At 34.8% G+C, this 12893-nt stretch overlaps 1 protein-coding gene across 3 annotated transcripts in view; it reads right to left on the reverse strand.

Moving 5' to 3' along the window:
• Positions 1–12893, reverse strand: part of FSTL5 (follistatin like 5) — a 663480-nt gene that overhangs the window by 538119 nt on the left and 112468 nt on the right. The window lies entirely within an intron of this gene.

A 12893-nucleotide genomic window follows, 5' to 3' on the forward strand; every position in this document is an offset into this window, starting at 1 on the left:
TTCAAAGTCTAAATGGCCCACATATTATTTATTGTGTGGCTGCAGTAATTGCTCTACTGATATTTATTTATTTAAAAAAAAATTGGAGGGCTTGGAGGGGAGGTAATTAGGTATTATTTATTTATTTATTTAGATGGAGGTACTGGGGATTGAACTCAGGACCTCATGTATGCTAAGCATGCGCTCTACCACTGAGCTATACCCTCCCGCTGATTTACTGGCATTTAAATATCTTTATCCTAATCAAAGACTTACACAACTTTCTGTTGTTGGATTTGTAGCCTTCGATGATATTCCTCAGACTATTTTGGTTTGTACATTTGATTTTGTCAATCAACCATGAAGGATGCTTTTTCTCTCTGCCTCTGAAATTTGCTCCCTTTTATTATATGGCACATGTTTTCCCTCAGCTGGGGAAAATGGAATTTTAAGTAGTCCATGTAGAATCCTTAAAGTGTCTTATAAAATAAAAGCAATTTGAGCCAATCCCAAATTCATGTATCTTACTCATTAAAAAGTTAGCTGAACATAACATATGATTCAAATTCCAATTCATTTTTTAATTTGTAATGAAAATAGGATTCTACATTTGTAAGCTTCAACTCTTGAAATTAAATGAAATTTTTATAATGCAACAATAAATGTAAAAAGTTAATAACAGACTACACCACATTGTTTTTCTAGATTATATACTTTAAAAGGGAATATATCTGCTATTGTTTAGACATAGAACAGTGATAAGAGTAGTTAATTTGGAGAATAAACAATGCATCACATTCCTGCTTAGAAATAGTCCAAATAATTCACTGTGTATTGCATTAAATGCTTTTATGTGAAAGTAACTAGTATTTGTAACTGAATGTGTTTTCTAATTCATTCATCACTTATTCACAAGTATTTGCTAAATACCTTTTATGAAGGATGCACCTGCCAAGGTTTTAAGAGAGGTACAAATCTGGGTCAGTCTTGATTTTAACCACAAAGTCACTGGCTTGTGTGTGTGAGTGTGTGTGCGTGCGTGCGCATGTCAGTGAGGGATAATACACAGAGGATTTTCAAAAGGTGGAAAAGGATTTAAATTTTATATCTTTGTATATCTAAGTATGTATAAAGCTATATAAATTTATTTTAAATATAGTTCATTTATATATGAACTTGTGGAAATTATAGTTATGACTGATATTTAATACTATATATAATATGGTCATTATATATGCATATCTATGTATATTCATAAACTATGATTTAGATTTAATTAATATTCGTTGACTAGGAGATTCCAGGTAACGTGTTAAGTACGTCTCATATATGTTGTTAGAGTCATTATCTTATTTGGCCTTAGCAAAGAAAACTATTTAAAAATCCCAAATTATATATGAGAAAATGTAAAGAGAAATGAAAAAAATATGTACAATTTAAACATCTTTTTCAATTTGAACAAATAACACTACACACTGATCTCTTGAGTAACCAGGGTCATGGACACAAGCCTATGGATAAACTCACATTGTGGATAAAACTAACTACTTAAGTTGTTGAAAATGCGGATTTAAAGTAAATCTGTTCAGTTACAATTAAATCCAGTATTTAGAAAAATAGGTGATTAAGTTCAGTGTCGTAAATGATACTGATGTTGGAAAGTATCCTTTTCCTTAAAACAGGTATCTTCTGCTCCCATCCAAGATGGCTTGTAATATATTTATTAAACAATTCCTTGAATCTTAGTTCAGAGGTCAAATCACCCAGTAAGTTGTAATGATAGTGTTTAAGCTAAGAGTTCTTGAGTGTTAACTATGTGCTGGAAGTGTTCCAAGTACTACTATACGCAGTCATAGTTCATGCGCACAACAGAACAGTTAGATGGATGCTATTGGTTGTCTGTCTTTTAGGGCAGACACAGTCAAGGCTCGGGCTAACGAGGAGGTGTGCCTGCAGTCCCCGGGCTAGTGAGGACCCCAGCCAGGGTCCGACACAGGCATTGGACTGGATCACACCGCACTGCGATTTGACTCTGCTTAACCAGACACCAGAGAATGAAGTTACCTCCAACTCAGTGAAAAAAAAAAAAACACACACACACACACACACAAAGAACAAATAAACAAAAAAGTGTTTCACACAAAAATTATGCTTTTTCAGCACATGTATGTCATGTGCTCTTTGCTGATTGACCCAAATGATGATTGCCTTATCAGACACCTCAAAGAGGTAAATTAATGTTTCCATTTTGTTTTCTTTTATAATTGAAATTGCAGTAAATAAAATTAATCTTTTACTTTTTATATCACAGAGCAATTTTTTTTATTTTATGGCAAAAGTTTAAAAGTTTTTCTCCCATTTAATTCATTCAACCTGTCTACAATTTTATTGGCATGAATTTTTCACTTAGATTCTGACATTTAAATAATTAACCTATTTATTCAATTTGGGGGGGGGGGCTGGGAACTTTCTATCTTACAATGGACACAATGTGATTTATATTGGTTACTATGCAGTTTCAAACAATGAACACATTCTCAGATTTAGACTTATCCAAAAAGAGAAAGGTTTCACTGGCTTACACATGCAGAAGGATGCTTACAGATAATTGTGAGATCAGTAACCCTGAATAAAAGCAGTAAGTTTATTTTCAATTATTTATTTATGTATTTATTAATTCATTCATTTAATTTTTGCAGTAAGTTTATTTTAAATGAAGCTTCAAACATTTATTAGATGTATAATTTTGCATGAGTTGTTTAACTTTTAAGATTCATTTCCCTTACATGTAAACGTGTGTCTAGTTCTCTGGGCTTTTTTATAGACATATTAAGGTGAGAAATAAATCTATGAATAGGTATGTGTTACATGGTAAGAAACTGATCGATTTTAGCTCTTCTATTAATTTTCTTACAACAAACACAACAAAAGAAATACACAAACAGAAACTAAATCACATCTATGACAACCTACTCTTGTGATTGTATTAATTATATTATTTACATAAATCTTTTATATTATATGATCTATCAGATCATATAATTCATAATATTGTATATTATTATGTATTATATATATTATATATTAGTGTGTCTATATTAACATTTTATATTAGCATTACATGTATCGTTTATATAATATCCTTCATACTAAGATTTTTTTAAGAAGACAATTGGAACACTTTGTATTAAAAATTACAATGAGATAATAATGTTCTATCAATGCCTGTGAGAGGAGAAATGGTTGCATAATAGAGCAGAAGAATAATCACACAGAAAACTGAGAAAAGCGATGATACCCATAGACGCTGACTGTGCGTTCTAAGTCAACCTGTCAAAGCCCTGCTGCTTCTCTTTCCTGAGGAAATAAAACAGTGGAGACCAAACAGAGCCAAGGAATGACTTGGAGTCCTTTTCTTTTATGGATTCATGAGGATTACATAATGAAATTAACACTTAATTCCCATGATTCAGAGCCAGTGGGAAGAGATTTGAGGGCAAGCCTAAAAGCTTTGTAGTTTTTCTCTGGATGTATGCCCAGGAGTCGGATTGCTGGATCACAGAGTAAGTCTATTTTTAGTTTTTTAAGGAACCTCCATACTGTCCTCCTAAGTGGCTGCACCAGTTTACATTCTTGTAATGAGCCGTAATGGAAAAGAAACTGAATATATATATATAATGTGTGTGTATATATATATGTATATGTATATGTATAACTGTATTGCTTTGCTGGATACCTGAAACTAACACTGCAAACCAATTACACTTTAATAAAAAATAAGAATAAAAAAATGAGCACAGTAAAAAAAAAAAAAAGAGAGAGAGAGATGTATTTTGCATAACTGGAAATAATTTCTAGTGTAAGGTTTGACAGCTTGGTAGGAGGGTAATTTCAAGGTAGCAGTGGTTTAACCTCTCCAGGATGGAGTTTATCCTTATGTGTTGCCTGGATTCGAATTTTCCAGCTCTATCTACCCTTCTGCCTCCACCACTCATTAGTATTGGTGTCTCACCCAAAGTTTCAGGCAGGAGCTGAGATAGAGATGGTTAGTGGAAGAGTGGAGAAGAAAAGCTGCCTGTACTTTTTATGGGACTTTAGATTTTTTTTTTTTTTTTGAAAGTAGCACTATCCTGTGGCATGGGCAGGTTTCCTAGGAGCTGCAGCCTAACATCCAGGAAGACACTGTATTTTTCCTGTTTTGTCCACTACTATATCTCCAGGACCAGAACTGTATTTGGCACATATTTGATGCTCAACACAAAAGACTGAAGAGTTTGAATAAGTGACTGTATGAGCCATCATTATGTCTGACTTGAGAATCTCCTACTGTTACACTTGCCAGCTACATAGGACCATCTCCTTTTACATTTTCCTGAACAATATATGTATATTTTTTTCTGCAATTTGATTTTAACAGCTGGTGCCTCCTGGCTGCTGTTGCCTGCGTCAGCTTTGCAGATTGGTTTTCTTCTGGAGTCTTTCCCAAAGATCTGGCAAATAGATCTCTGATAATCCTTTGGCACCTGACTTTTTCCATACCAGATCCCTAGGCTGGATGGATGTATCGATCAAGACTTTGCTACAGACAGCAGTATCTGCACTATTTAATTTAAGTGAAAGATCTTTATGAAAGGATATAGGAAATAGCGCACAGGACTGAAGAAAAGGGTCGTATACTAAGCTTTTAGAAATAACTTCTAAAACCCATCAGAACTGGAATGCCAAAGGGTTGCTGCCTTTGCCATCATCCGGACCAACCCTCATCAGGAAGTTATCCCCCTAGTGGCGAGATTCGGAACTACACCACCTTTGCCGTTATCCGGAAAAGGAACATTTCTCCCCACCCCACCAAACTGTCCTTGTGTTCCAACAGAAGTTTCATAAAAGGATCATGCTTGCATGAATTTGATTAGAGAAACCTAAAATAGACCCAGAAAGCTAACTGCAAGGGAATCTGGGAAATGAAGCTCTCAATTTCCTAGACTCTGTAAAAAGTCTATAAAAAGAAAGCATGCTAATTGGGGCTTAAAATGGTTGTTGAGTGAACCAATTCACAGAATCCACCACAGAGTCTTTGCAAAGTTTTGAGAAACAAGCGTATACATGAAAACTTCCAAAAGAAGAATACTGGAATTTTTATTTGCAGAAATATATGCATGTAAAATTTTTCTGAATTCACACATACCAAACTGTTAATGACGGTCATTTTTAGACAGATAGATTATCAGTAAAATGTACTCTCTTCTTAGTATATAATATTCTTCTGAGAGTTATATAATACACGGAAAGCACTTAGCAGAAGAGCTAGCAATAAAAAAAGTACTCATAAACGTTAACTATTCATATCTATATACACACACGCACATATATATAAAGAAAGATAAAGCAACTGAAGCAACTTACTTAGGTGAATCACTGTGAATTACTGTAATTTTTCTTTTTAACTTCTGAATTTGATTTTTTAAATGATGACACATTAACTTTCTGGAGAGAAAAAAATATATGTGTATTTCTCTATGCATCCATCTATAGGCTGTATGTTTATGTAATCCTTTTACCTTCAAAGCAAATTCAGAAACATCCCCTTCCATGAAACATCAACAGAAAGGCTGTAAATAGGTGAGCCGGATAGATGCTCTATTGTACATTCACTTGCAGCCTAGAGGGTGACACCCTCTCTCAAATTCCTCTCTCAAATTACTCTCTGAATGAGAATGATGGCAATGGTGGTGGCAATTATAAAGGTTTATTGGGTACCTTTTTGTGCTCCTACCACTCTAAGTTCTCTGAGAGAAAATTCTTCATGAGTCTCTTGCATTACTGCATGTCTTGAGAGAAGAGACACTTTTTTATTTATTATTTCAGACTTGACTTTTTTTCCCCCATATTGAAGTGCAGTTGGTTTACAATGTTGTGTTAATTTCTGGTGTACAACACAGTGATTCAGTTATACATATATATATTCCTTTTCATATTCATTTTCATTATAGGCTATTACAAGATATTGAATATAGTTCCCTATGCTATGCAGTAGGACCTTGTTGTTTATCTCTTTTATAACATATAGTGTGTATCTGCAAATTGTGATCTCCTAATTTTCTTTTCAGGGATTTTGAATGGTGAATATCCTTAGAAATAGAAAGAGTACCTCCCTCTGGAACTGGAAGCAAGTGTGCTTACTTGTCAGGTGTAATAATAACACATCTCTCTGCAGTCAAATGTCAGGTGCACTTCCTGTCCATTATAAAACGCCTGGGTTTCCTAAGCTGGGCAGGTGGGGGTAGTGGTTCTCTCCTGGAAAGCAAACTGTTGCACTTGCAGGCATCACGTGGTCCTCTTCCCGTCACCCCATTGGGATCGGCCCAAGTCCTGGTACTCTGGCTACTTTTACGGCCGGGAGGAAGTAACTGTTCTTTTGCTTCTGAAATGGAAGCCTAATGACTTCTGCCAGCATCCAGAAGAGTGAGGCTCACTTGCTAATTAGTTGGTGAAGAGGGTAAAATCTCAGACTGTTCTCCGTAAGTGCTCTGTATTTAATAAATCATTAAATCGTCAGAACAAACTCATCAGGAAGGGAATGTTATTACGCCATTTTAGGGGTAATACAAGTGGGGACATTATTCTACCAAGGTCAGATAATTTTCCATAGTCACACAGGTCTAGTGGCAGACCCAGGATAGAAGCTCACTGTGGTCCTAGAGCCTAAGTGCTCAGGCACCAAGCAAAACTGATTTCATATCATCGTGCAGCTCTCAGGTTTTGCTCTGCTTGTTGTAAGGGGAAAAATGGAATCATGATTTCAGAAAATGGAAGAAAAACTTGCAGCTTATCAAACTGGAAAACTGCTGAGCTTGTACCCAGTATTTCTCAATGCTATACCTATTAATCAGTATTAGCCTTCTGTCTAGCCTGGGCGATAGCCTCACACATGCATTATTTTTGCCACTGTAGGAGTGAAGAACAAATCTGACTTCATAGTAGATCTGTTCCTTTGGCTCTAACCCTGTGCTCTGTTTCCTGTGCTGAATCATGCTGGTTCTGCAAGTTTTGTAATAGAATGTTGCCTAGAGCCTGAAATAGACAGGAGAGCCCATTCTTAAGGCTCTGATCTTTAAGGGTTAATACTTTCCCATTCATATAGAGATAAAAAGTTGCAGAATAGAAAATAACAATTGTCTTGTTGGAGATTTACAGGGACACCATGACCTGACCCAGGTGGACAGCTACAAGAACAAAGAATTCTGACACCAAGAAATTTGCAACAACCAGCCACACCCTCCTGCCCTTTTTAGTGTAAAAGGAGCCTGAATTTTGACTTAGGAAAGAGGGTTCTCTGGGACATCAGTTTCCCATCTTCTTTGTCTGCTGGCTTTCTGAATAAGGTCACGATTCCTTGCCCCAACACCTCATCTCCCAATTAACTGGCCTGTCGTGCGGCCAGCAGAATGAGTTTAGACTTGATAACACCACCAAATTTTCTACCAATACTTTTCTAGTTTCAAATTACTCTATGAATCCATTCTGGTGTGTACTGATGTCTCCTTTGTTTCTCATCAGCCTCACGTGAATATTTAAATATCTGTAATTCACTGAGCCCCCACAATCTGGAATATCTTCCCTCATTTTTCACTTCCCTTATTCCTCCCTGTTCTTCTAGACAAGATCTTCTCCCCCTATAAGAAGAAAATGCAAGTCTTTTTTAAAAGTCCATTCCCACATTCCCTCCCCACACTTCACCTTCCCTGGGAGCTTACATAGCATTCTGTGCCTTTACCAAATGATCTATCACACTTTTTTGGTGACTGCGTTTGTCTGTCCTAAGCCCTAGCTCCCAAACTCACAGCTAGTATTACTTGCCTCCTTGAGGCCAAAACTTGTTCCTTAATCTTAATTTCCCTGGCTTCTAACTTCATTTCTAATATTTAAATTCCCAAATGTTGGTTGAATGAGGCTTTGTTATTGAATACAACTGTACTTATCATATCTTCTTTTCTGAATTCTTGGGGCAGGCTAACCTGAACACAATATTTCTAACAGCAAGAGGCAATTTCTAATTGAAGCAATAGTTAGTTAACTTTTAAATCAGTGGGTTACATTAGTTTTTTAAAAGTTCTCATGAATTTCTTCAAATTTAATAGAAGCCCTTAAAACATAAATTCATACCATCAGAACATATAATCTTCTATCTGTGTTTATGTTCAAAGCAAGGTCCACTGCATTGCTCTATACTTTTCTTCCATGCAACCTCATGCATCTTGACCGGGACCCGGTAAGAACATTAGTCTAAGAAATATGACAGGCCACCTGGAGATTATTTTATATCTTCCAGTAGGGAAAATATGTGGATTTTAATTTAGAATTATATAAAATAATGAGGCAAAATAAAATCAATGCATCTTGACCTCTAATCTTAACATTTTGTAAATTAAACCTTTTTTTAAAAAAATTAATGTCTACCATGGATGTAACTCGAAAATAATTATAGACATTGCAAAACATGTTGAGATAAGAACTCACATAAACCAAGAACTTTTCATTGCACTCTAAAGGGTTCTGTACTTTACCTCATTTAATCCTTAAAGCAGCTCTTGGCAGTATATTTATATTACAGGAGAGAAAAGGAGATTAAGAGTCCTAAAGTGGGGAGATATATAATTGAGCTTAATGTGCTGAGTCTAAACCCCATGATATATCCTGAAAAGTGTTACATAAATCAGTGCTTCTGAGAATGTGGTTCATGTAACTCTAACGCTTGGAATGATAATAGCTCTTTCCTGAAAGGTGGCTGAGCAGAGAGGAAGAAAGAGATCTTTGGTTAAATACAATGGAAATGCTTAATAAAGCAAATGCACGCATTGCTAGAGGATTATGTAAAATTTCACAATATCACAGGGCATATTTGACCAGAGTTTTTCCTTATTCTTCAATGTCCAGTGGATCAGAAATCCGTCCACCAATTTAAGGAACAAGGATATTAATTTTAGTAGAATGATAGGCATTATTTTCCAGTAAAAACATTTATAGCTTTTTATCTAAATCATTATTATTACCCATATAATGACTTAAAACTGTGAAATACCATTTATAGATATTTAAAAGGGAAATTATATGATCTTTGACATAATAGGTAAAACTTCAAATTAACTAATCTATCACAGTCTAATCCATCACAATCCGACAAAGAAATGCATGTCTACTTTGCCTCATAGAAGTCATTGAACATAACATCACTTACAGAGTCAAAAATTATCTTTACATAAAATGTATATCCTTCATAATTTAAAAAAAATTGAAAAAAAATATGAAATATTAAAAATGACTACATTGAATGTTAGGTTGAGACCTTGGGTAAAAAAGAAGACATATATATTTTTTAAAAAGTCAAGTAAATATAGTTTATTTAATAAACTCAAATGTCATGTTTAATTGACAGGGGAGACAAAGCAAAAAGGGAAAACTCACAGACCATACAGTTGTTCATTGGAAGATAAGACAGTCTTTTGCCAAAAAGAAAAAAAAAAAGTCATGTTCACATGACCATTACAAAAATTATTCTTTCACAAAGGCTAACCAGTTAATTGCACGTAAGTGAAGATACTGCTGTAAGCTAAATAAATGAAGCCATAAAACACATTTCGGTTAATATTACTAGAAATTTCTTGAAACATGATATTCAGCTATTTCAGGAGACAGCATGTGAAGTTAAAAAAAAATCTTTTGGAAACCATTGAACTCTGTTAAGAGTCTAGAATAAAGATATTTTGTATTCATGATTGAAGGGAAGACCAGGGCTGGGATGTTAGTGAGCAGGTTAAAAAAAAAACAAAGAAGGAAAAAAAAGAAAAATGATAATAAACTATGTAAAGAAAAGCCTGAACAGAGAAAATATTTGCAAAGGATGCGACTGACAAGGGCTTACTTTCTAGAATATATAAACAGCTCATACAACTTAATAACAAAAAAACAAACAACCCAATCCAAAAATGGGCAGACCTAAACAAGCATTTTTCCAATACTCAGTATCACTAATTATCAGAGAAATGCAAATCAAAATTTCGATGAGGTATCAGTTCATACCAGTCAGAATGGCCATCTTTCAAAAGTCCACAAAAGATAAATGCTGGAGAGGGTATAGAGAAAAGGGAACCCTCCTACATTGTTGGTGGGAGTGTAGTTTGGGGCAGCCACTATGGAGAACAGTATGGAGAGTCCCCAAAAAACTAAACTTACCATATATGATCCAGCAATTCCCCCTACTGGTCATATATCTGGAGAGAGCTTTAATTGGAAAAGATATATGCACCTCAATGTTCATAGCAGCACTATTTACAGTAGCCAAGACATGGAAACAACCTAAATGTCCATCAACAGATGACTGGATAAAGAAGATGTGGTGTATTTATACAATGCACTACTACTCAGCCATAAAGAAGAGCTAAATAATGCCATTTACAGCAACATGGATGGACCTGGAGTTCATCATTCTAAGTGAAGTAAGCCAGACAGAGAAAGACAAATACCATATGATACCACTCATATGTGGAATCTAAAAAAAATAGACACAGATGAACTTATTTACAAAACAGAAACAAACTCACATAGAAAACAAACTTATGGTTACTAGGTGGAGAGGGGTTTGGAAGGGATAAATTGGAAGTTTGAGATTTGCAGATACTAACTACTGGATATAAAATAAACAATAGGGTCCTATTGTGTAGCACAGGGAACCATATTCAATATCTTGTAGTAACCTATAATGAAAAAGAAATGAAATCTATGTATATGTATGTATGGCTGAAACATTGTGCTGCACACCAGAAATCAACACAACATTGTAAACTGATTATACTTCATTAAAAAAAAAAGAAAAGAAAAAAAAGAGAAAAACCTGAACAATATTTATTTGATATTACACGCAGCATTAAATCATTATTTCTTAAAAAAATCAAATCCAGTAATTCTGGGTTGTTTTCCCAACCTCATCAAACCTATTACACCCCCTTTTTTTTCCCTATTACACCTTGATTTCTTTTAAATAGCACTGCCTCCTGATGGGCAAAGGGAGCTGCAAAATTAATCATCCTGAAACCAAAATCAATGGCCCGTTGAAGGAAAGTATATACTGGTATCCTTGTGAAAACTAGAGAATGTATGTAACACGGATGGGGAAAGACAATGTATAATATACACTGAGCCCTTCTTGGCATAAATGAGACACAGAATCAGATCCTTTTGGAAACCTCTTCTGGTCAATGATAATATTACCTTTAGGTGGGAAGGACTTTTGTCTTCCTGTTTGCTGTGGGAGGAGATCATGAGACAAGATCTTCTAAAACTGGACCAAGTTGCATAAATGAGTTTCTTTAAAGAATGGAGCATGGATAATACCTTAATTCCCTGAGAAGTTATTACTTACAGTGAAATTCCTACTTAAAATTTATTCAGGAGGACATTTGGGGACATCATTTTAGGTTATCTGTAGTGAATATATTTCCATTCATTCTTTTTTTTTTTCTTTTATGGAGTTATACATTAGGACTTAAATTGTTATACGTTTGAAAGTTTGTCCAAGTAACTATGACTGTCTTGCGTATATAATGGCTTCCAGAATTTGCATCTATGTGTTGTTTTTGTCTCAAAGACTCTACTCACTTTAACACAAGAACTCACAAAATATAACTCACATAAAGAGACTTGACACTTTTTTTCTAATAGTGGAAGATCAGAAATGCAACAGATTTCAGCTAATAAAATCAGAAAAGTCTGGCAATGTGTTTGCAATAATTGGAAATCACATTTTTAATTGCTTACTCTGCAATCAATTTGTATTTATATTGTTAAGTTAGGAATAGAGCAAAATGGATTTAGATATTTGAGGGGCTCATGTTAGTAATTAGAGTGGCCAGTCGGTCACTACTAAGCTGTGTATATATGACATTGATGTTTTGCTGCAAGGTGCAATAATTACTCATAAGAATGTATTTGACCCCATCTAATTTCAAAAGTGCATTTAAAAAAGAAACAAATAGAGTGGAAACAGAATTGTTCTGATATAATGCAACCAGTGCGGCATAAAATATATATAAAGTAATTATCGTTTCTTCACAACCTTTTACAACATTAAATTATTTTTTAAGAATTATTATCACACGTCTGCTCTAGGTGTACTTGTCTGGGGTTTATCCAACATCACAGTTCACCAAAAGCAAGCAAATGAGCGAAGAAGCCAGTCCTTCAGTGGACATTTTCTAGAGGTGAGTTTTCTTATCTCTTAGGCACTTGGACTTTCTAAGGATTGTATAAATAACTATGGACTCGGATGGTCCAAAACCACAGTTTTCATAAATCCAGTAAATGGTTATTTGTCTCAGCAATAACTTTCTGAACTGAATACCACGGAACCTAACATTCATAACGCATGATATTGTAATCCATTAAAAAATATAGTGACTCTGAATTTCATTTAATGGTAAGAATTTCCATTGCAGGTATGACTTGCTGTGCTGGCTCTATTTTATTTCTTAAACATAAAGAAATGCAACAATTAGAACAGTCTCATACATGGCTCATCTACATGATTTACCATCTTTCTGTTTTATATGATCTTTTCATTTGTTAATATATTCAGTGGCTTTAATGAACAAGAATTTGAAGATCAGTTTCTATCCCCTCACCGTCCCTGACCTGGAAGGAGTGAACTGACCTCAGAAAGTCAGGGAATTTGGGTTAAAGAGCCCTGAATATTCAGGCAGCCCAAATTAGGCGTTTAGCATTCCAATCTCATAGCAACGCCCCTTCTGCCCAATGGAAATATATATATCCCTGTATATCTGACTATTTTTAGTGCTCTCAGTTGCCAATCTGGTGATGTAGGAAATAACAGAGAATCTGAATGTATGAGTGTATAAAAAGTA

This window comes from Camelus dromedarius, chromosome 1, assembly GCF_036321535.1.
Source record: "Camelus dromedarius isolate mCamDro1 chromosome 1, mCamDro1.pat, whole genome shotgun sequence".
NCBI lineage: Eukaryota > Metazoa > Chordata > Mammalia > Artiodactyla > Camelidae > Camelus > Camelus dromedarius.